Source organism: Mytilus californianus, unplaced genomic scaffold (assembly GCF_021869535.1).
Source record: "Mytilus californianus isolate M0D057914Y unplaced genomic scaffold, xbMytCali1.0.p SCAF_28, whole genome shotgun sequence".
Taxonomy (NCBI): Eukaryota; Metazoa; Mollusca; class Bivalvia; order Mytilida; family Mytilidae; genus Mytilus; species Mytilus californianus.
Window position 1 is genome coordinate 2,758,821 of NW_026262677.1, and position 24,478 is coordinate 2,783,298.

Below are 24,478 nucleotides of genomic sequence, written 5' to 3' on the forward strand. Positions count from 1 at the left end.
AAGAACAAATTAATAAGATTATAACTTATAAATTTTAATATTTTTTGCTTCATTTCTAATGTTTTTATTTTGGCATGTTAAGGGGATGTATAAACTCTGAAATAGTGCATTTTGTGAAGGAATCTACACTTAATTTTGCTATTTTGCATTTTAGCTGGAAAAAACGCACGGTGGTCCTATCTTTTTCTTTTGATATTCTAAACGCAATTCCATCTTTTCGTATTTTTTTTACAATTCTATTATTTAGTTTAACTTCTAATCACATAATGATGTTTTTTTCCTGTATAATCCGTACAAAATGTGTCATTTTGTCACTTCCTGTAGATTGAGAGAATACACGGTGACCCATCTTTTTTATTATATTTTTGAAAATATATCAATATATACTACGCCAGGCAAAGTATGAACAAATTCTATCGTTCTTGCTTTAGACTCCAATACAGCCTTAAGTGACAATTTTGTATTCGTCTTTTGATTTAGTTTTTCTGTTTGATATATACAGGAAGGAAATAAAAAAGAAGGAAGACAAGTGGTTAGTAACATTTAACTATAAGACAAAATACGAACATTTCAGGTTAGGGTTAGGGTTAGGGTTAGGGTTAGGGTTAGGGTTAGGGTTAGGGTTAGGGTTAGGGTTAGGGTTAGGGTTAGGGTTAGGGGGTTTTTACTAGACTGCAACTGAGTTGCACTAAGGGAGATAATTTGTTTTTAGTACAGACTTCGCTGATATGAAATGAATCCAGAAAATAAAATTCCAGTGACTTTGTTGTATTTGCGCATGTGCCTGAATTTTGATGGAATAATGGCGACATGATTTGTAAGCTGCATGACGTCATAGGACGTAACGAAAATATTAGAAATTACATACATACATACGTACATACATACATACATACATACATACATACATACATACATACATACATACATACATACGAACATACATGGATACATACATACATACATACATGCGCAGAGCGACCAACGCATATACAGAGGAGATGATAATGCGCATTCATGTTATTTGCATAATATATGGTATAAATATATGTAAACAAAAAGCAGAGCTACATTCTAAAATGGTTTATAAGATGTATGTGCACTATACATTTATGAGGTCTGGAGGACATATGGTGGGTGATGGTACGTTCAAGGCAAGCGGTGCATACAAAGATGCAGTAATTAAGAAGTGGGATGTACAGAGCCACCATTTTGAAAGCGTTAATGATATCTTTTCATACTGTATATTCTTTAGGTCTGGAGGACATTGTGTAGTGATGGAGTTACACAGAGTTACTGCTTATGCGCATTCATATCATTTGGTTAATATGAAGTGTATATATGCTTTAAACGATCTGAGTCAGGTATGAACATTGGATCGAAATTTTTACTTTTTTTATTGATGTGTTCATGTGTTTGTGAAAACCAGAGTGAAACCAGATTTGTTAGCTGCATGACATTGAACGACGTAAAATAGTTTTTGGAACCTACACACATACTAACATATATGCATATAGATATTGATTATAACTTGGCATTTTTCATATCAGACCTCTTATCAGCCTTAGGTCATGATATCAGCCTGAGACCCGGATGGACTGATAGGGGGTCTGATATGAAAAATGACATGTTTTTCTTTTTATCATATACGTCAACAGAAGACATACAGACAAAGACTATTCTTAAAATGCTTTTGTTGTAATAAACGTTTGCATTTTTTAATAATATACTTTCCTGATACCTAATATTTTCTTTTTGTTCAACTTTGTTATGTTTTACACACAAACACGTACCATGGAGGTATATTTACCGGAATTTGCCGAATGACGTCAAATTGTCATGCGATACGTTACAGCAACGCATGCGATTATAAGCGGAAGCAGTTGATTTAAAACGGAAGCAGTTTATATAAACAGTAGGCAGTTGATAACAAAATTCATATCACACGGGTAAGGCAATTCTTCAAATTTGATGAATAAATATATGAACAAATTAGTCTTATCATGGGGAACACTTATACCATTATTTTTTATAAGTATATGATAAACATACATACATGCATATAAAATGCACACATACAAATAAATGCATACACATAAACATAAAAACATACAAACAAACAAACATACAAACATACAAACATATATACATACATGCACACAGTCAGGAATTCGTGAAAACCCTGTGAGACGCAAAATCTAGTATGATCTTATGATGCCATCAAAAGGAAATATTTGATATTGTCATCTCGATCCTACTTATGATCATCGCCTAATGTTTTTATTGTATAGAATGCTAGTAGTTATATTATGCGTAATTATGAGCCAATCATCCCTTTCAAAATAGTGATCTCTAATCCTTCATACCACACACGGGCTTGCGGACTGAATATCGGTGTTTACGTTGCGATGGCTGCAATGTGAAAATTTGTAAAGCAGGAAAGGTCATAGAAGATCATATCACCAATATTTGCAGGGATATTGACTTCCGTTTATTGAGTTTCACTCCTCGAAAAAAGTTGATTTCGTTCGTCCAAAAAATATCTTCCTACACATTTAGACCCAAAAAAAACACGTGTTGTTAACATTGCAACTAGTGCTCATCTTTAAGGTATATTTACTAAAGTAACACGTCTTCGCAAACGTGTATTTGTTTAGCTATGTTTTGCAACAGAAACAAGAAACCAACTCATTTTCATTTTATTCTTCTTTAGATAGACTGGTAGGGTAAGAATAAAAAAAAAAGTTTGGCTTGTCAATGTACAACAAACGATAACTAAGGTAACAGGCATGTAGCAGGGACCCTAAGCGTTGTATGAGCCATAATATACCCCTATAGCATGTCCTGCTAGGTTTTTACGATGAAAAGATTCATGCTGATATGGTCAATATAAGCGGTTGGTGATCCGATAGTGGAGTAGTGGTCGAATTAAGTAGTTTGTTTCCTTATCATCGATATATTAACGTAAACAGACGACACATCCAATTATCAGATTTCCTTATCTATGAAATACCTCATTGGTTTGCCTATGTGGTGATTGGTAAATATTATACCTGTAATGGGTAACTGGCCACAAAGTGATTGTCTTGCCTTTTGGATATGATATTTGTATTTCCTTTCTTAGGAAAAGGCCGGGATGCTTCAGACTATACTATCAGTATTCAGCCGACACCGGTGCAATGATAGTGACACATCTTTTAGAACTATAACACACTCCGTTAAGTCTGTAGTGAAAAATATCCAAGGTCAGTATGGTAAATACTAGCGGTTGGCTGCCCGATTAAGGGGAAGGGGTGAAATATAGATTTGTTTTTTTGTCATACCATTGTACAACTAACAATAACTAATGACAAAGACAGGTAGCCGGGAAACTTGGGCTTGTAATGAACTCTGATATACTTATATTACATGCCTAAGGGGTGAAATGGGTGTATTATTCCCTGTATATGCTTACAGGATGATTTTCTGGACTTTGGGGTTACTTCATCGTGTTTCCCTGCCTTGTGATGGTAGTTGAATCTTTTGTAAAAAAAACTTTATATAGTTAGCCAAGGTCTGAGGGACTGTATTTGCACCTTGTTTTATTTAAAATAGGCTCGGCTTGATCTGTATGGTATAGATCCGGCATCGGTTATGACAATATTTGCGGTTGGATAGCAGACATCCAAACATGGGTCGAATTAATAGCTTTATTGTCTTATGCTCGTACAAGTATTGACAACTAAGGAAGTATGTAGGCAACATGAACCTTATCAGCGTTCGTATGAGCTATTATATACCCATATAAAATGGCCGACGTGGTATATATAGTGAAAAGATTCGGGGTCGGTATTGTCATTGTTTGCGGCTGGGTACTCGATTTAGTTCTTGGTGTAGAAATGAAATGATGTCTTGCTTTACGATTGTAAAACTTATGGTTACTAGGATTCAAGCAGGCAATTTGGACCGTTGGCGTTGTAAAGATATTTGATATACTGATATGCCATGTCCGCGGGGTGCTCGAGGAATGATATAAACCCTTATTGGTTGTTGCTTATATAATAATTTTCTTGGCTTTGGTATTGTTTCATCGTAATTTTCTGTCTTAACACGAGACGAAGGACTTCTGAAACTGATTTTACTAGCTAGAGCGACCTTTGCCATGATATTTACACCTTGTTTGAACCTATAACAAAATAAACTTAGTCTATAGGGTTAAAAGGTCCTGGGTCAATATGTAAAATACTACTGTTTTGCACCTAGATATAAGGGTAGCAGTCGAAAAAATAGTGTTTTGTCTTACGATCGTCCAAATAATGGATGTAGGAAGGTAACCGGGTACCTTAGCTTTATAATAAGCAATAGCATACATTTTTGGCATCCCTGCGTGATGCTCACATAATATCAAACTCTTTTGGGTAATTTGCCATAGGGTGATTTTCTTGCTATTGAAGTTGGTTTATCGTTTTTTTCTGGCTTATCACTGGTCAAGTACTTTGGGAAGCCTTTGAATACTAGTCATGGCCTTTGGAATTTCATTTGCAAGGGGTAATTTTAAGATAAGGTTACTGTTCAGGTTAAGATATTAAGTTATTGTTTAACCTTAACGTTGATTGATGGTTAGTTGGTTTGTTGACAATTCATATTTAAGGTACAGGTAAATTCAAGGTTAAAAAATTAAGTTCCGGTTAAGGTTAAGATAAGATTGAAGGTGATTTTTAACCTTAATGTTCATAGATGGTTAATTGGTAGTTGAAAATTCAGATGAAAGGTTGCGGTAGCCTTGAGGTTAATTCAATGATAGATAAGGTTAAGGTGTAGGTTAAGGTTAAGGTTAATGTAAAAGTTAAGATTATAGTTGAAGTTAAAATTTAGTTTAAGGTTAAATTGAAGGTTTGTCTGAACCCCGCTGAAGGATGATTGGTATTTGAAAATTTAGATTAACGATTGAAATTGAGTTTTAAAATTGAGGAAGCCTTTAAGTTAATTGAAGGTTACAAAATGTCAAAGTTTCAGTTAAGTTTATTGTTTAAGTAAAGGTTAAGGTATGTTTTAACCTCATGATTTATTGAGGATTCATTAATAGTTATAAATTCAGATTAAAGGTGGAAGTACCCTTATGTGAACTATTATTGGTCTGTTGGTGTTTTTCTTATTTTGCCATATCGTTTTCAATTCAATTTCGATCTATTAGTTTGGCTGTCCCTCTGATATCGTTCGTCTCTCTTTTTTAAGGTTAATTGAAGATAAAAAAGAGTTAAGGTTTAGGTTAACAATAATGGTAATGTTAAGCTTAAGGTAAAGGTTAAAGTGAAGGTATGTTTTAACCTTAATGTTCATAGTTGAGGTAGCCTTAATGTTAACCACATACCACATCTTCTTATATCTATTAATGTTAATTCAAGGTTAGAGAAAGTGAAGGTTTATGTTTAGGTTAAGGTTAAGGTTAAAGGTAAGGAAAAGGTTAAGGTTAATGTCAATTTTAGGGTATATCATAGTAGTTTAATTTTAAGGTTGATTGAAGGACAATTTTTGTACGGTAAAGGGTTAGGGTTGTGAATAAGGTCAAAGGTAAACATTATGGTTACAGTTAAGTTTAAGACAAGATTAAGCTTGAAATCAAAATTTCATCTTTGCGCATGTACACCTGGTAAGGGTGCGTGTGCAAACTGTCGAATTATAGGAAGTTATTAGTAGAAAGAACACTTCTATATATTTTGTGTTATGGATTATAAATTAGTTAAACCAGGTAAGTAACATTCGTATGTCTTACTAATGGATATCAAATTAGTAGACGCAGGCATTTGGTATTTTTATTCACAAATTGAGACCAAATTTTGTATGAAAATGTTTTGTTTTTAAACACTTTTCAGTCGACATTCCGGATAAATAGGGCAAGTTCTCTGTGCCAACGAAAGATATTATTATTTAACTAACTCCGAATTAGCCGACTTTTCGCTTGAGCATAGATAGATTGTCTGGTCTCTGTGGGTGTTCTACATTACCCGAATTGAATGCAGTTATCATTATTTTAAAGAATTCTGTACAACGCTTATCAACGCTTAATTCTGTACTATTTTTTTGTGTATTCGTCTATTTATTTTAGGCATGGCGTTGTCAGTTTGTTTTCAGTTGATACCCTTTGGTATCTTTCGTCCTTCTTTTATCAGAAATGTGAAACTCGGAGTGTCAATTTTTGAAATTAAGATACAAGTATTATGTACACGATGTATACACCTTGGCAATGAATGTATCAAACTTAAATAACAGGCGTAATAATATATTAATATATGTTAAGAGTCCAAGCACCGTGACGACTATCTAAAATGTCTTATTTATACAACTTGAATGAGTGCATTAATGATATAATTCTGAAATTTGTAGATTTGCGAAGATCAAATAGAAGAATATTAAAAATTGAAGATTACATAAATAGTAAATCAGATCGACAAGGGTTTTTGGTAAGAAAGATTGACGACATAAAAGGTAAATACTAGTTATTCTGTTTATTTAGAACTTATGCGTAAACTGTTTTGTTTTTTCAGCGTGTTAATATGTTGTTTCATTGTAATACCTGGATAGGTGTTTTAGAAAAGTTTACTTACGAATGATTTTTGTATCTTCAATCTCTCTTCATTTGCGGTACCTTTTACAAGCATGCATTGTATTTCAAGTTTTGTTTTCTCAATTTGGTCTTTAAAAAAAGGTTATTTTTTTATTTTAATATGCATTAAATTCATAAACATGCGGTGAATATTTTTTTCTTCATACTTTGTTAAAAATTTTGAAAACAATAAATTTCAAATTATACATGTTCACTAGTATTAGTATTTAAGTATTTGTGATGAAAATATTTTCTAAAATGGTTTCTTTTTCGAAAAAAATATAGTTTACTAACAACATATTTATTAATATTATATTTTACTTAATCAATCAATCATCGTTATGTAGTTTAAAATGTTTTGAGCTGTTTGATGTGTATATTTGTCGTTTAACTTTATAAAAGGAAGAGGTGTGTTTACGACAAAACAGTTTGAAAAAGGCGAGTTTATGTTCGAATATCGCGGAAATTTAACAACAGTTGATCCAGGCTTCAACGAGTACGCATTCGAGTTTATTTGGAATTCAAGAAAATGTTGGTAAGTTTAAAACTTTTTATGCTAGATGAAAAATGTTTTTTTTTTTCTTGTAGACTTCAAAACCATATAGTAGCGGTTAGAACACGTAAATGACATACAGGTGGTATGGGCGTATTTCGCCATCTTGGATTGTAAAAAATCAGTGAACCAAATGTCTAGTTTCTATTAATTAAGTTAACAAAATTTGATGCAAAAATGCAGATAACTAAATGTGAACTGTTATTTGAAAAAAAAACGTTTATAAGATAATGATTATAAGTATTAACACTTTCGCAAGTGTAGATTAATTTTGGTTTAACAAATGCCATTTGAATGGAAGGTAACTCTGGAAAAAGTGCACTTTTCTGAAGATCTACATGGAATTTTCCTATTTCGTATTTTAGCCGGAAAAAAAACGTACGGTGACTTTATCCCTTCTTTTGATATTCTCAAATCATTGTCTTGATGCTATCTTTTTGTGTTTTATTTTACAATTCTATCAAGTAGTGTAGCTTCTAATCGCATACTGATGTTATTACCCGTATACGCCATACACAATGTGCCACAACCTGTAGCTTGATAAATTGCACGGTGACCTATCGTTTTTAGTATAGTTTGGAACAGATATTAATATACAGTAGGTTTTGGCAAAGTGAGCGAATTTTATCCTTTCATTTTAGACTCCCATACCACCTTAAGGAATTCAATACGTTGTTTTTTTTTATTGATTATTCATTTTTTGAATTTTGGTAATCATGCAATTGCAAAAATCTTCGATATTTCAATTGCAATTATCTGCCCCTTTCTATCACACAATTTCTTTTTCCGTATAGAGTCGACTTTATAAATGATCCTTTTTAGTAAAATAGAAAAAAATATATTGCTTTTATATTAATATCACGCTATTTAGATATATTTCTTTAAGTTGATTTATAACTCATCATTTATCAAAATCAAGGATACCAGAAATAAAACCAGTTCTGGCCTGATTCCTACATTGATGTATATTAATATATCGAAAATGACCTCAAACCTTTCACCGACTGTTAATTATCACTGATCAATAACTTTTTTGTTTACCTTTAACTTACAGCAAACTTCAAACTGAACTTTTACCTATAATCTTAACATTTACTATTGACGTTAACCCTCACATTTACTTCTAACCTTAATCTGTAACCTTAACAGTTAATTTTAACCTTAATCTTTAACCTTTCCAGTTACTTGTAACATTAATCTTTAACCTTATCATTAGACCATAACCTTAAATCCTATAGCTTTTACCATTCACTAGAATCCTTACCTTAAATAATTTGATACCTTCGCATCAGTAAGCTACAGTTTAACAGTAAGTTGTTCTTTCCATCTAGGATCGATGCATCTATTGACGACAAATCCTTGGGAAGGCTCGTAAACGATGACGAGAATGATAGTAACTCTATTGTTATTTAGAATAATTGTCGGTGGTCTTCCCCATCTTTGTTTCTTTGCTACAAGAACAATCAGCGAAGGTGAAGAAGTAACATTCACATATTTTCAAGGAGAATATGACCAGTTTCCTTGGCGGTTAAAGGTAAGTATTATGTACTTCAGGATTTGTTAATGACACAATTTGTGAATGCATACAGATAGCGAGTCTTGTTCAAGTTTAAAGGTTAAAATTTAAGGTTAAGGTGATGGTTTTATTTAAAGGTTAAGATAAAATCCAAAAGTTAAGGTTATAATGAATGTTAGGTAAAGGTTGCTGTTGACATTCAAATTATGTATGCGCATGTGCAGTTAACAGAACGCTTCTGTTAAAGGTTAGTTGATCGTCGGATAAGTGTTTTTCTTGTGATTGAATTATAATACCATTGTGGAGAAATTTTCATGAAAGGTAAGCATTTACTCCTTTATATCAGAATCATTCTAAGAATTGTTTAAAACGACGCCTTTGTCCATTGATTTGATTAAGCACACATAGTAAATCTTATGAAAACTAAAGGTTAATCCTTGAAGTTTAATTTACGAAAACATTATATTATAGTTAATGTTAAACTTTTATCATTTCTGAAACCAATACTTCAGTATACATTTACATATCAATATCATAGCGTGGTCAATTATCACACTTATATTTATAAAAACACTTTTCGTAAATAAAAAAAGAAGATGTGGTATGATTATTAATGAGACAACTCTCCACTGCAGACCAAAATGAAACAGTAATTAACAACTATAGGTCACCGTACGGCTTTCGACAATGAGCAAAACCGATACCGCGTAGTACGCTATACAAGACCCCGAAATGACAATGTAAAACAATTCAAACGTGAAAACTAACGGTCTTATATATGTACAAAAAGTATACGAAAATCAAATATGTAACACAGCAACAAACGACAACCACTGAATTACAGGCTCTTGACTTAGGACAGGCACTTACATACAGAATGGGGTGGGGTTAAACATATTAGCAGGATCCCATTCCTCCCCCGAACCTGGGACAGTGGTTTTAAAGTACAACATATGAAAAACCTATACAAATCAGTTAAAATTGGCATAAATCATCAGATGAACAAAAATACAAGTGGACTACAACACCGCACTAGAAACTTTTTTCTCTCTTTACATGAATGATAAGTTAGGAGTGACACAATTTCCCTAAATTGCTCTCACCCTTACTCCTTATTTTGTCTCATATCGGTCTGTTGTATACAATTTGACAATTAATCTTTAGAAATAACCGAAATTCCCTTCATATGTCGAAATTTAATAACCGTGACAAATAATAACTTATTTTTTTTGTAAAAAATGGTCTGTTGTACATTACTTGCAATCTTGGATGTTACTGTTTGTCGTGAATGTTTGACTGATCCATGAGTAGTCGTTGCTCGGTGACCTATAGAATTCGTCAGATAAGCCAAATAAGCTATGTGAGAGTTACCGTGACAACGGTCAGCGATCGATCAGTAGATTTATCTTATGCACGGATCTGACGGATACGTATATGTTTAAAATTCTTATGTAAACCGAACTCCACAGTGTTTACATTCGATGAACACTGACCTCCACGAAGACACCTTTACTCGTTTAGTTGTAATAAACTAAGTTGCAATAACAAATAAAAAAAAATAAATATGAATTACTTTTCACACATCATGTGTATATCTTCATATTCTTTAATTTAAATTTTGCTAAAAAATTAAATAAGTGCAGACTAACGATATGCTTATTTACCACTCATAAGCGATAAAATGTTATCATTTAAAATATGTACTATATCTAGCAATTCATGTCACTAGATGATAAAAGTAAAAATAGTATAACATTAAAGAAGCTCAGAGCTTTGTTTGTCTTGATTAAAAGTGTTGTTTTAACTATTGTTTTGAATTTCTTTAATTTCTTCATTTGATAAAAAGTAATGTAATCTTATTTATAATTATGTATTGTAATGTTCTCGAGATAAGTGTTTTCTATGAATTAAAAGATAATCAGAAATAAAAAAAAATAAAAATTTTGTTTTTGTAGAATAAGAATGCAGTTATTGCTTTATTTTAATACAAATTATAAACTGTCAAAAGATTTCAATACTTTTTCTACATCAGGATTGGTTGTTCTTCAGAAAAAAATAGACTGAATATAAGGGAAATGATACACAATTTAATGCAAATATTTCATCTCATATTTGAAATGATTCAACATCAATTGCAAATAGTCTTTAAAATGTCTTTTGATAAGTAATTCTGTATAAGATTTGATTTTTTGAAGGATACATATGTCAAACTTTTGTTTTATTGGATCAAGAATGCAATCATTTCTGCCTTTTCCATGGAAATTATTGACTGCCATTGGATTTTTGTACTTTTAACAGTTTTGGACTGGTTGTTTTTTTCATAAAATTAAAAGATTATCAAAGAAAATATACTAAAATGGTGTTTGCATTGTTCAAATTAACCAAATTATTCTTCTTTTGATAAAAAATGATGCCATTTTATTTGGAATTAGTTATTTCAAAAGCATTTATAAAAGTCTTATTTACGAATTTAGATCTCATCAGAATTAAAATACTCAAAGTTTGGTTTTTGTTGAAAAAGAATGCAGTTATTGCTTTATTTTAATACACATTATAAACTGCCATAAGATTTCAGTACTTTTTGAACATCAGGATTGGTTGTTTTTCATTAAATAGGCTGAATTCAAGGGAAAAGACACTAAACTTTTGTACGTGTTGCCTTGAATGCAAATATTTCTTCTCATTTTTCAAATAATGCAACTTTAATTGCAATCAGCCTTTAAATATGCCTTTTGATAAGTTATTTTGAATAAAATGTGAATTTTTGAAGGATAGATATGCTTAAACTTTTGTTTTTGTTGAACAAGAATGCAATCATTTTTTTCATTTTCATGGAAACTTTTGACCACCATTGGATTTTTTACTATATATTGTTTAGGATTGGTTGATTTTTCATAAAATTTAAAGAATATCAGAGAAAATATACTAAAATATTGCTTGCATTGTTCAAATTTACCAAAACTATTCTTCTTTTGATAAAAAATTATGCTATTTTATTTGGAATTAGTTATTTCAACAGCCTTCATATAAGTCTTATGTGAGAACTTAGATCTCATCAGAATTAAAATACTCAAAGTTTGGTTTTTTTTTAAAAAGAATGCAGTTATTGCTTTATTTTAATACACATTATAAACTGCCATAAGATTTCAGTACTTTTTGAACATCAGGATTGGTTGTTTTTCATTAAATAGGCTGAATTTAAGAGAAAAGACACTAAATTTGTGTACGCGTTGCCTAAAATGCAAATATTTCTTCTCATTTTTCAAATAATGCAACTTTAATTGCAATCAGCCTTTAAATATGCCTTCTGATAAGTTATTTTGAATAAAATGTTAATTTTTGAAGGATAGATATGATTAAACTTTTGTTTTTGTTGAACAAGAATGCAATCATTTCTTCATTTTCATGGAAACTATTGACCACCATTGGATTTTTGTACTTTATATTGTTAAAGTATGGTTGATTTTTCATAAAATTAAAGGAATATCAGAGAAAATATACTTAAATGTTGTTTGCATTGATCAAATTTACCAAAATTATTCTTCTTTTGATAAAAAATGATGCTATTTTATTTGGAATTGGTTATTTTAAAAGCCTTCATATAAGTCTTCTTTAAGAACTTAGATCTCATCAGAATTAAAATACTCAAAGTTTGGTTTTTGTTGAACAAGAATGCAATCATTTTTTTCATTTTCATGGAAACTTTTGACCACCATTGGATTTTTTACTATATATTGTTTAGGATTGGTTGATTTTTCATAAAATTTAAAGAATATCAGAGAAAATATACTAAAATATTGCTTGCATTGTTCAAATTTACCAAAACTATTCTTCTTTTGATAAAAAATTATGCTATTTTATTTGGAATTAGTTATTTCAAAAGCCTTCATATAAGTCTTATGTGAGAACTTAGATCTCATCAGAATTAAAATACTCAAAGTTTGGTTTTTTTTTAAAAAGAATGCAGTTATTGCTTTATTTTAATACACATTATAAACTGCCATAAGATTTCAGTACTTTTTGAACATCAGGATTGGTTGTTTTTCATTAAATAGGCTGAATTTAAGGGAAAAGACACTAAATTTGTGTACGCGTTGCCTAAAATGCAAATATTTCTTCTCATTTTTCAAATAATGCAACTTTAATTGCAATCAGCCTTTAAATATGCCTTCTGATAAGTTATTTTGAATAAAATGTTAATTTTTGAAGGATAGATATGCTTAAACTTTTGTTTTTGTTGAACAAGAATGCAATCATTTCTTCATTTTCATGGAAACTATTGACCACCATTGGATTTTTGTACTTTATATTGTAAAAGTATGGTTGATTTTTCATAAAATTAAAAGAATATCAGAGAAAATATACTTAAATGTTGTTTGCATTGTTCAAATTTACCAAAATTATTCTTCTTTTGATAAAAAATGATGCTATTTTATTTGGAATTGGTTATTTTAAAAGCCTTCATATAAGTCTTCTTTAAGAACTTAGATCTCATCAGAATTAAAATACTCAAAGTTTGGTTTTTGTTGAAAAAGAATGCAGTTATTGCTTTATTTAAATACTTATTATAAACTGCCATAAGATTTCAGTACTTTTTGAACATCAGGATTGGTTGTTTTTCATTAAATAGGCTGTTTTTAAGGGAAAAGACACTAAATTTGTGTACGCGTTGCCTAAAATGCAAATATTTCTTCTCATTTTTCAAATTATGCAACTTTAATTGCAATCAGCCTTTAAATATGCCTGTTGATAAGTTTTAGTTATTTTGAATAAAATGTTCTTTTTTGAAGGATAGATATGCTTAAATTTTTGTTTTTGTTGAACAAGAATGCAATCATTTCTTCATTTTCATTGAAACTATTGACCACCATTGGATTTTTGTACTATATATTGTTTAGGATTGGTTAATTTTTCATAAAATTTAAAGAATATCAGAGAAAATATACTAAAATATTGCTTGCATTGTTCAAATTTACCAAAACTATTCTTCTTTTGATAAAAAATTATGCTTTTTTATTTGGAATTAGTTAGTTCAAAAGCCTTCATATAAGTCTTATGTAAGAACTTAGATCTCATCAGAATTAAAATACTCAAAGTTTGGTTTTTTTTTAAAAAGAATGTAGTTATTGCTTTGTTTTAATACACATTATAAACTGCCATAAGATTTCAGTACTTTTTGAACATCAGGATTGGTTGTTTTTCATTAAATAGGCTGAATTTAAGGGAAAAGACACTAAATTTGTGTACGCGTTGCCTAAAATGCAAATATTTCTTCTCATTTTTCAAATAATGCAACTTTAATTGCAATCAGCCTTTAAATATGCCTTCTGATAAGTTATTTTGAATAAAATGTTAATTTTTGAAGGATAGATATGCTTAAACTTTTGTTTTTGTTGAACAAGAATGCAATCATTTCTTCATTTTCATGGAAACTATTGACCACCATTGGATTTTTGTACTTTATATTGTAAAAGTATGGTTGATTTTTCATAAAATTAAAAGAATATCAGAGAAAATATACTTAAATGTTGTTTGCATTGTTCAAATTTACCAAAATTATTCTTCTTTTGATAAAAAATGATGCTATTTTATTTGGAATTGGTTATTTTAAAAGCCTTCATATAAGTCTTCTTTAAGAACTTAGATCTCATCAGAATTAAAATACTCAAAGTTTGGTTTTTGTTGAAAAAGAATGCAGTTATTGCTTTATTTAAATACTTATTATAAACTGCCATAAGATTTCAGTACTTTTTGAACATCAGGATTGGTTGTTTTTCATTAAATAGGCTGTTTTTAAGGGAAAAGACACTAAATTTGTGTACGCGTTGCCTAAAATGCAAATATTTCTTCTCATTTTTCAAATTATGCAACTTTAATTGCAATCAGCCTTTAAATATGCCTGTTGATAAGTTTTAGTTATTTTGAATAAAATGTTCTTTTTTGAAGGATAGATATGCTTAAATTTTTGTTTTTGTTGAACAAGAATGCAATCATTTCTTCATTTTCATTGAAACTATTGACCACCATTGGATTTTTGTACTATATATTGTTTAGGATTGGTTAATTTTTCATAAAATTTAAAGAATATCAGAGAAAATATACTAAAATATTGCTTGCATTGTTCAAATTTACCAAAACTATTCTTCTTTTGATAAAAAATTATGCTTTTTTATTTGGAATTAGTTAGTTCAAAAGCCTTCATATAAGTCTTATGTAAGAACTTAGATCTCATCAGAATTAAAATACTCAAAGTTTGGTTTTTTTTTAAAAAGAATGTAGTTATTGCTTTGTTTTAATACACATTATAAACTGCCATAAGATTTCAGTACTTTTTGAACATCAGGATTGGTTGTTTTTCATTAAATAGGCTGAATTTAAGGGAAAAGACACTAAATTTGTGTACGCGTTGCCTAAAATGCAAATATTTCTTCTCATTTTTCAAATAATGCAACTTTAATTGCAATCAGCCTTTAAATATGCCTTCTGATAAGTTATTTTGAATATAATGTTAATTTTTGAAGGATAGATATGCTTAAACTTTTGTTTTTGTTGAACAAGAATGCAATCATTTCTTCATTTTCATGGAAACTATTGACCACCATTGGATTTTTGTACTTTATATTGTTAAAGTATGGTTGATTTTTCATAAAATTAAAAGAATATCAGAGAAAATATACTTAAATGTTGTTTGCATTGTTCAAATTTACCAAAACTATTCTTCTTTTGATAAAAAATGATGCTATTTTATTTGGAATTGGTTATTTTAAAAGCCTTCATATAAGTCTTCTTTAAGAACTTAGATCTCATCAGAATTAAAATACTCAAAGTTTGGTTTTTGTTGAAAAAGAATGCAGTTATTGCTTTATTTAAATACTTATTATAAACTGCCATAAGATTTCAGTACTTTTTGAACATCAGGATTGATTGTTTTTCATTAAATAGGCTGTTTTTAAGGGAAAAGACACTAAATTTGTGTACGCGTTGCCTAAAATGCAAATATTTCTTCTCATTTTTCAAATTATGCAACTTTAATTGCAATCAGCCTTTAAATATGCCTGTTGATAAGTTTTAGTTATTTTGAATAAAATGTTATTTTTTGAAGGATAGATATGCTTAAATTTTTGTTTTTGTTGAACAAGAATGCAATCATTTCTTCATTTTCATTGAAACTATTGACCACCATTGGATTTTTGTACTATATATTGTTTAGGATTGGTTAATTTTTCATAAAATTTAAAGAATATCAGAGAAAATATACTAAAATATTGCTTGCATTGTTCAAATTTACCAAAACTATTCTTCTTTTGATAAAAAATTATGCTTTTTTATTTGGAATTAGTTATTTCAAAAGCCTTCATATAAGTCTTATGTAAGAACTTAGATCTCATCAGAATTAAAATACTCAAAGTTTGGTTTTTTTTGAAAAAGAATGTAGTTATTGCTTTATTTTAATACACATTATAAACTGCCATAAGATTTCAGTACTTTTTGAACATCAGGATTGGTTGTTTTTCATTAAATAGGCTGAATTTAAGGGAAAAGACACTAAATTTTTGTACGTGTTGCCTTGAATGCAAATACTTCTTCTCATTTTTCAAATAATGCAACTTTAATTGCAATCAGCCTTTAAATATGCCTTTTGATAAGTTATTTTGAATAAAATGTGAATTTTTGAAGGATAGATATGCTTAAACTTTTGTTTTTGTTGAACAAGAATGCAATCATTTTTTCATTTTCATGGAAACTATTGACCACCATTGGATTTTTGTACTTTATATTGTTAAGGATTGGTTGATTTTTCATAAAATTAAAAGAATATCAGAGAAAATATACTTAAATGTTGTTTGCATTGTTCAAATTTACTAAAATTAGTCTTCTTTTGATAAAAAAAGATGCTATTTTATTTGGAATTAGTTATTCTAAAAGCCTTCATATAAGTCTTCTTTAAGAATTTAGATCTCATCAGAATTAAAATACTCAAAGTTTTGTTTTTGCTGAAAAACAATGCAGTTATTGCTTTATTTTAATACACATTATAAACTGCCATAAGATTTAAATACTTTTTGCACATCAGGATTGGTTGTTTTTCATTAAATAGGCTGAATTTAAGGGAAAAGATACTAAATTTTTTTATGCGTTGCCTAAAATGCAAATATTTCTTCTAATTTTAAAAATAATGCAATTTTAATTGCAATCAGCCTTTAATATACCTTTTATTATTTTTTGTATAAAATGTTAATTTTGGAATGATAGTTATGCTTAAACTTTTGTTTTTGTTGAACAAGAATGCAATCACTTCTTTATTTTCATGAAAAACTATTGACCACTATTGGATTTTTGCACTTTATTTTGTTTAGGATTGGTTGTTTTTTCATAAAATTAAAAGAATATCAGAGAAAATATACTAAAATGTTGTTTGCATTGTGTAAATTTTGAACAAAAAATTATGCTTTATTATTTGGAATTAGTTATTTCAAAAGCCTTTATATAAGTCGCTTAAAGAATTTAGATATAATCATAATTAAAATACTTAAGGTTTGGTTTTTGTTGAAAAAGAATTCAGTTATTGCTTTATTTTAATAAAAATTATAAAATACCATAAGATTTCAGTACTTTTTGCACATCAGGATTGGTTGTTTTCCATTGAATAGGCTGAATCTTAGAGAAATGATACTAAATTGTTGTACGCATTGCCTGAAATGCAAATATTTCTTTTATAATTCAAATAATGCAACCTCAATTGCAATGAGTCGTTTAACATGCCTTTTCATACGTTATTTTGTATAAAATGTTAATTTTTGAAGGATAGATATGCATAAAGTTTTGTTTTTGTTGAACAAGAATACAATGATTTGTTTCATGTTAATGGAAATTATTAACTGCCATTGGATGTTTGTATTTTTTATTGTTTAGGTTTTTTTCCCATAAAATTAAAAGATTATCAGAGAAAATATACTTAAATGTTGTTTGCTTTGTTTAGATTTAGCAAAATTATTCTTCTTTTGATAAAAGATGAAGGTTTTTTTATTTGTACGAATATTTTTTAAGGCTTCAATATAAGTCTTTCTTTAGAATTAAAATATAATCAGAATTTAAATACTTAAAATTTTGTTTCAGTGGAACAAGAATGCAGTTATTGTTAATACAAATCAGAAGCCAACATAAGGTTTCAGTTTTTATTTGTACTTCAGGATTGTTTTTTTTTTTTCATAAAATATGCTCAATTGCAATCATTCTTTATAAATGTCTTTTGATAATTAATTTTGAATAAAATGAAAACAATTGAAGGATACATATGCATAAACTTTTGTTTTTGTTAAATAAGAATGCAATTATTTCTTTATTTTAATCAAAATCATTGATCACCATTGTATTGTTGTACTTAATGAAGTTAATGACTATTTATTTTTAAATACGGTTAAAGAATATCAGAAAAAAATATAAAAAATGTTGTTCGCATTGTTTAAAATTACAAATATATCTTATTTTATTGAAGTAAATGCAGCAATTATACTTGTAATTTGTTATTTTAATAGTGTCAATTAAGATATTTTTTTTGAAATGAGTTTTAAGATTATAAGGATACAAAACTTTAATAATTGAAAAATGTTACACCAAAATTTTCAGGAACGGCTCATTTCATTTATTTTGCATAGTATTTTCGGAAAATAATAAAATAAAATCGCGAAAGAAACACCGTTTTAGAACTGTCCGGGATTGAAATATATAACCTAATTTAATTAAGTTTAAAACTGATTGGTTGTAAATCAAATGATTATTACTTCTTAAACTTTATAGGATTAAACTTTTATCGACACTGATGTAATCAGAAGAAACTTCCTACTTTGTTCAAGTTTTACAACCTCCAAAAATTATAAATTGTGTTTGAAATTATCAATCTCCACAATTAATAACTGTTTATAACCATAAATCTTTAAATAAATGGCTTATAATGTCAATGATGTGTTAGCTGAAATTCCCATTAGATACTTCTGAAGATATAACAGGTAGGCCGATAAAAAACTGGCTAGCATGTCATATCAACGACGATAAATTAGTAGTACCTCCCATAGGCTCAATGTTATGCAGTTCATTCTAGTTTTGAAATTCAGAGTGCTTGGACGTATTTTCTGTTACTTCTCGTTCGAAAGGTATTACTGATCTTCATGAAAACATTGACTTGATAATAACTTGTGTGAAATTATTTGGTGCGTCTTTTGAATACATATTCCTCTTGGTTTTATACAGGAAGGAAAAACAGATGAAATAAGACCTGTGGTAAGTAATGTTATGCTATTATTAAAACAATATGTAAATATAATTAAACGTCAGTTCAAAAACATTTTTTTTCTAAACCGTCAGCTTGCAAAAAGTTGTAAGCCATGTCTTTTTCTGTGTTTTCGTGCAAAAATAATTGTTAAGCTTATATCTCCAGCTTTGTTTTAGTTGTTGCCAAATTGCAAAGAAAAAAAGTAAAACATTTGTAAAGACTTAAAAGGTCAGCCTATCAAAAATTGAAAAAAAAAACTTACACCAACCATGACGAAACTGTAGCTCCTCTCGTAGGCTAAATGTTAAACTTTTCATTATAGATTGAGAATTCAGATTGTTTGGACGCATTTCTGTTCCTTCTTTTTCGGAAGACAGTAGTGATTTTAATGTTATAACTCCTCATATTAAGTAAACATTTTTATTCGTATTTTGATTATATATTCCTCTTGGATTTATACAGAAAGGGAATACAGAAGAAGAAAGACCAGTGGTAAATAACGTTTTAATATATATAAAAAAATTACGGGTATCAACATTAAACACCAGTTCTAAAAGACCCTTACATTGTCAATTGCCGAAATTTGCTTAAAATTGTAAGACTTGTCCTTTTCTGGCGTTTTTGTGCAAACATGATTGTTAAAAGTAAAGAATAAATTAAACCTTAATTGAAGAGCCACCATTTAGTCTACATCGCCAGTCTTTTGTTGTTGCTGTTAGTAACTTGCTATTATCAAAAGAAACAGGAAATAATAGTAAACGTCAGTTAAAAAAAAAACCTTATTTTAATTTCTGTAGATTTGCCTCAATTTGTAAAGCATGTTTTTATTTAAGTTTAGGGTAAAAAATATTGTTAAAAGTAAAGAATAAATCAAATCAATGTTGAAGAGCAATCATTTAACTTATATCCCCAGTTTCTGTATTGTTGCTATATTTTGAATAAAAAAAAACAGAATCGTATACTTCTGAAAAGAAATAAAGGTCAGCCGATAAAAATTGCAAAAAAAAACATACCAACTACGATAATATAGTAGTTCCTATTTTAGGCTCAATGTTAAAAATGTCATTCCAGTTTGAGAATTCATAATGCTTGGACGTATTTTCAATTACTTCTTTCATGAAAGGTTTTAGTGATTTTCATAATAACATTGACTTAGTACTAACTTGCGACATCTATGGATAATTTGCATTCCTATTTTGATTTAATATTTCTCTTTTATACAGAAGGGACATACCGAAGAAGAAAGACAAGTGGTGAGTAACTTTGACTTTTATTTTAGATAAAAATAATATTAACATTAAACGTCATTTCCATTAATCTAGCTGAAAAAAAGAAAGACAATTTTTTTTTCGCGCAAAAATTATTGTAAAAAGTAAAGAATAAATTACACCCATCTAAAGAGCAACCATTTAGCTTGATTCCCAGTTTCTTTGTAATTTGTAAATTGCAAAGAAAAAATAAATATGCTTATGAAGACATAAGGGTCAGCCAATATAAACTTGAAAAAAACTTCATATCAACGACGATACCCTTGTAGTACATCCTATAAACTCAAGGTTAACCTTTTCATTCCAGTTTGAGAACTCAGAGTGTTTGGACGTATTTCCGTTACTTCTTATTCGAAAATTATCAGTTAGTATCATGATGATATTGAATTAATGCTACCTTGTGACATTTAGTGACATTTATCCCCTCTTTTGAATAAATCTTTCTCTTGGATTTATACAGGAAGGAAATACAGGGGAAGAAAGACCAGTGGTAAGTAACATTTCATTATTAAAAAAAGAATGACAATTAACATTAAAAGAGAGGCGAAATATACCAGAGAGACAGTCAGATTAACAGATCGAAGAAAACAACAACTGACAATGCCATGACTATAAAGGAAAAGGTCAAACAGACAAATAATAGTACACAAGAAACAACATAGAAAACTAAAACCTAAGGATGTGCTCACATTGACCTAAACTCTGTTCTTTTATATGTGTATTTCACACGTAAACTAAACACACTTACATTCACATTGATAATCTGTGTTTACATATAGTTCAAATCATCTTTTGTCTACATGCAGTCGATAGTGAATGTAGGCCTTGCGTGGGTTAAGGTATACAGAACATGACTTTTGACATGTTTATTTAAAGAAGAAAGGTTTTTTGAATAAGATTGATGACGTTTTTTGAATAAGATTGATGGTAGGTCGACCGTATGTCGGATCGTTATCGAGAAAGTTCAATGTAGGAGTTAGATGTTAGGTTAATAGTTGAGGTCAATTTTAACTCTAAATTTTAGTTTAACCTTGTGTTCTATTGAGGGATATGTCGGCTATCATGTAAGGTTAGGGTTAAGGTTTGGTTTAAGGTTAAAGTGAAGGTTAAGGTTAAAGTTAAGATTAATTTTACGTTTAACCTGAAGCTTTATTGAAGCATATGTTTGCTATTATTTAAGGTCAAGGTTAAGGTTAAGATTATTTTTAGTGTAACCTCAATGTTTATTTAAGCATATGTTTTCTTTTTCTTAAGGTTAAGGTTAAGGTTAAGGTTAAGGTTTAGGTTCATTTTTTGTTTAACCATAAGCATTATTTAAATATACGTTGGCTATATCATAACAGTTCTAGCCGTGAGGGAATACTCAAGGTTGTCCAAGGTGACGGTATGTCTGATCATTATCTAGATAGGTACATTGAGGAGTTGATAGTTAACGTCAATTTTCATTCAAATTTTTAGTTGAACTAAAGGTTTATTAAAGGATGTGTTGGCTTTTATTTAAAGTTAAAGTGACGGTTAAGGTTAGTGTTATGGTTAAGGTTAAGGTTAAATTCGCGTTTAACCTGAAGCTTTATTCAAGCATATGCTGGCTATTATTTAAGGTTAGGGTTAAGGTTAAGGTTGAGATTATTTTTTTAGTGTAACCTTAAGATTTATTTAGGCATATGTTGGCTATTATTTTAAGTTACGGTTAGGGTTTAGGTTAATGTTAATTTTTCGTTTCACCTTAAGCATTATTTTAAGATACGTTGACTCTATCATAATAGTGGTAACCGTGGGGAATGCTCAAGGTTGTCTAAAGTGACGGTATGACTGATCGTTATTGAGATAGGTACATGTAGAAGTTAGATGTTAGGTTTACAGTTGAGGTCAATTTTAAGTCTAAAGTTTAACCATATTTTGTATTGTAGGATAAATTACGGTTAATGTTTGGGTTAAGGGTACTGTTAAAGTTGAGTTAAGGTTAAGGTTAAGGTTTATTTTTCGTTTAACCTTAAGTTTTATTCAAGCATATGATGGCTATCATTTAAAGTTGAGGTTAAGGTTAAGGTTATTTTTTCTGGTAACCTTAAGCTTTATTCAAGCATATGTTGGCTATTTTGTTAGGTTAAGGTTAAAGTTAAGGTTGATCTTAAGGTTAAGGTTAAGGTAAAGATTAAGGTTAAAGTTAATTTTTCGTTTATCCTTAAGCATAATTTAAAGATACGTTGACTATATCATAACAGTGGGGAATACTCAAGGTTGTCTAAGATGAAGGTATGACTGATCGTTATCGAGATATGTACATGTAGGAGTTAAATATTAGGTTTATAGTTGATGTTAAGGTTAAGTCTAATTTTTAGTTTAACTTTATATTCCATTGAAGGATATATTGGCTATTATTTTAAGTAACGGTCAATTTACGGGTTAAGGTTAAGACTAAGTTTTATTTTTCGTTTAACCTTAAGCTTTATTTCAGCGTATGTTGGCTATTATTGAAGGATAAGGTTAAGGTTAAGGTTATTTTTTCGTGTCACTTCAATGTGTATTTAAGCATATGTTGGCTATTATTTAAGGTTAGGGTTAATGTTAGGGTAAAGGTTAAGGACAAATTTAAGGTTAAGATTATTTCTTCGTGTAACCTGAAGCTTTATTCAAGCAAATGCTGGCTATTTCTTTAGGTAACGGTTAAGGTAAAGGTCAAGGTTAAGGTTATGGTTAATTTTTCAGTCAAAAATACGTTAGCTATATCATAACAGTGGTAGCCGTGGGGAATAATCAAGGTTGTCTAAGATGAAGGTATGACTGATCGTTATCGAGATAGGTACATGTAGGAGTTAAATATTAGGTTTATAGTTGAGGTTAAGGTTAAGTCTAATTTTTAGTTTAACCTTATATTCTATTGATGGATATATTGGCTATTATTTTATGTAACGGTCAATTTTAGGGTTAAGTTTAAGGTTAAGGTTTATTTTTCGTTTAACCTTAAGCTTTATTGCAGCGTATGTTGGCTATTACTGAAGGTTAAGGTTATTTTTTCGTGTCACTTTAATGTGTATTTAAACATATGTTGGCTATTATTTAAGGTAAAGGTTATGGTAAGGGTTAAGGTTAAGGACAAGTTTAAGGGTAATGTTATTTCTTCGTGTAACCTTAAGCTTTATTCAAGCATATGTTGGCTATTTTTTTAGGTAACGGTTAAGGTTAAGGTCAAGGTTAAGGTTATGGTTAATTTTACGTTCAAAAATACGTTGGCTATATCATAAAAGTGGTAGCCGTGGGGAATACTCAAGGTTGTCTAAGATGAAGTTATGACTGACCGTTATCGAGATAGGTACATATTGGAGGTAGATGTTAGGTTTAAAGTAAAGGTCAATTTTGAATCAAATGTTTTGTTTAACCTTAATTTTCATTGAAGGATATGTTGGCTATTATTTAAAGTTACGGTTTATATAAGAGTTAAAATTACGGTTAAGGTTAAGGTTAACGTCAATTTTTCGTTTAACCTTAAGTTATATTCAAGAATATGTTTGGCTTTTATTTTCGTCTTTTGTCTACATGCAGTCGATAGTGAATGAAGGCCTTGCGCGTGGTAGTATACCTTTATTGATAATTTAATTCAAATGTTACGTCTATTCGAATTTTTAATAGTTTATGCTGACTTTTTTTTTCTTTTCTTTTTCATAAGGTATAAGTGATTTGTGTAATACATTGATTAAATAATTATCTGTGACATTGAAATGGTTTGGGGGTGTCTTTGCCATTTCGGATTGTAAACAACAGAGAATCTAAGGTCCAGATTTGAATCAAGTTAGCAAAATTTGATGATGGAACTAATATTGATTTGCACCTAAAAGAACAAATTAATAAGATTATAACTTATAAATTTTAATATTTTTTGCTTCATTTCTAATGTTTTTATTTTGGCATGTTAAGGGGATGTATAAACTCTGAAATAGTGCATTTTGTGAAGGAATCTACACTTAATTTTGCTATTTTGCATTTTAGCTGGAAAAAACGCACGGTGGTCCTATCTTTTTCTTTTGATATTCTAAACGCAATTCCATCTTTTCGTATTTTTTTTACAATTCTATTATTTAGTTTAACTTCTAATCACATAATGATGTTTTTTTCCTGTATAATCCGTACAAAATGTGTCATTTTGTCACTTCCTGTAGATTGAGAGAATACACGGTGACCCATCTTTTTTATTATATTTTTGAAAATATATCAATATATACTACGCCAGGCAAAGTATGAACAAATTCTATCGTTCTTGCTTTAGACTCCAATACAGCCTTAAGTGACA

General features: G+C 29.4%; 1 protein-coding gene across 3 annotated transcripts in view; it reads left to right on the plus strand.

The window, feature by feature from the left end:
- Window positions 1-2,995: 2,995 nt before the first annotated feature.
- Window positions 2,996-24,478, plus strand: part of LOC127732824 (uncharacterized) — a 59,064-nt gene continuing 37,581 nt past the window's right edge. Inside the window, exons 1-2 of one of the 3 annotated variants that reach the window (XM_052242003.1) lie at window positions 2,996-3,245; window positions 6,364-6,465. The gene's annotated coding sequence lies outside the window, so the exon portion shown is untranslated. Of the gene's footprint in view, window positions 3,246-6,327; window positions 6,466-24,478 lie in introns of those variants that run through there. The other 2 variants (XM_052242002.1, XM_052242001.1) reach the window with 2 other exon arrangements.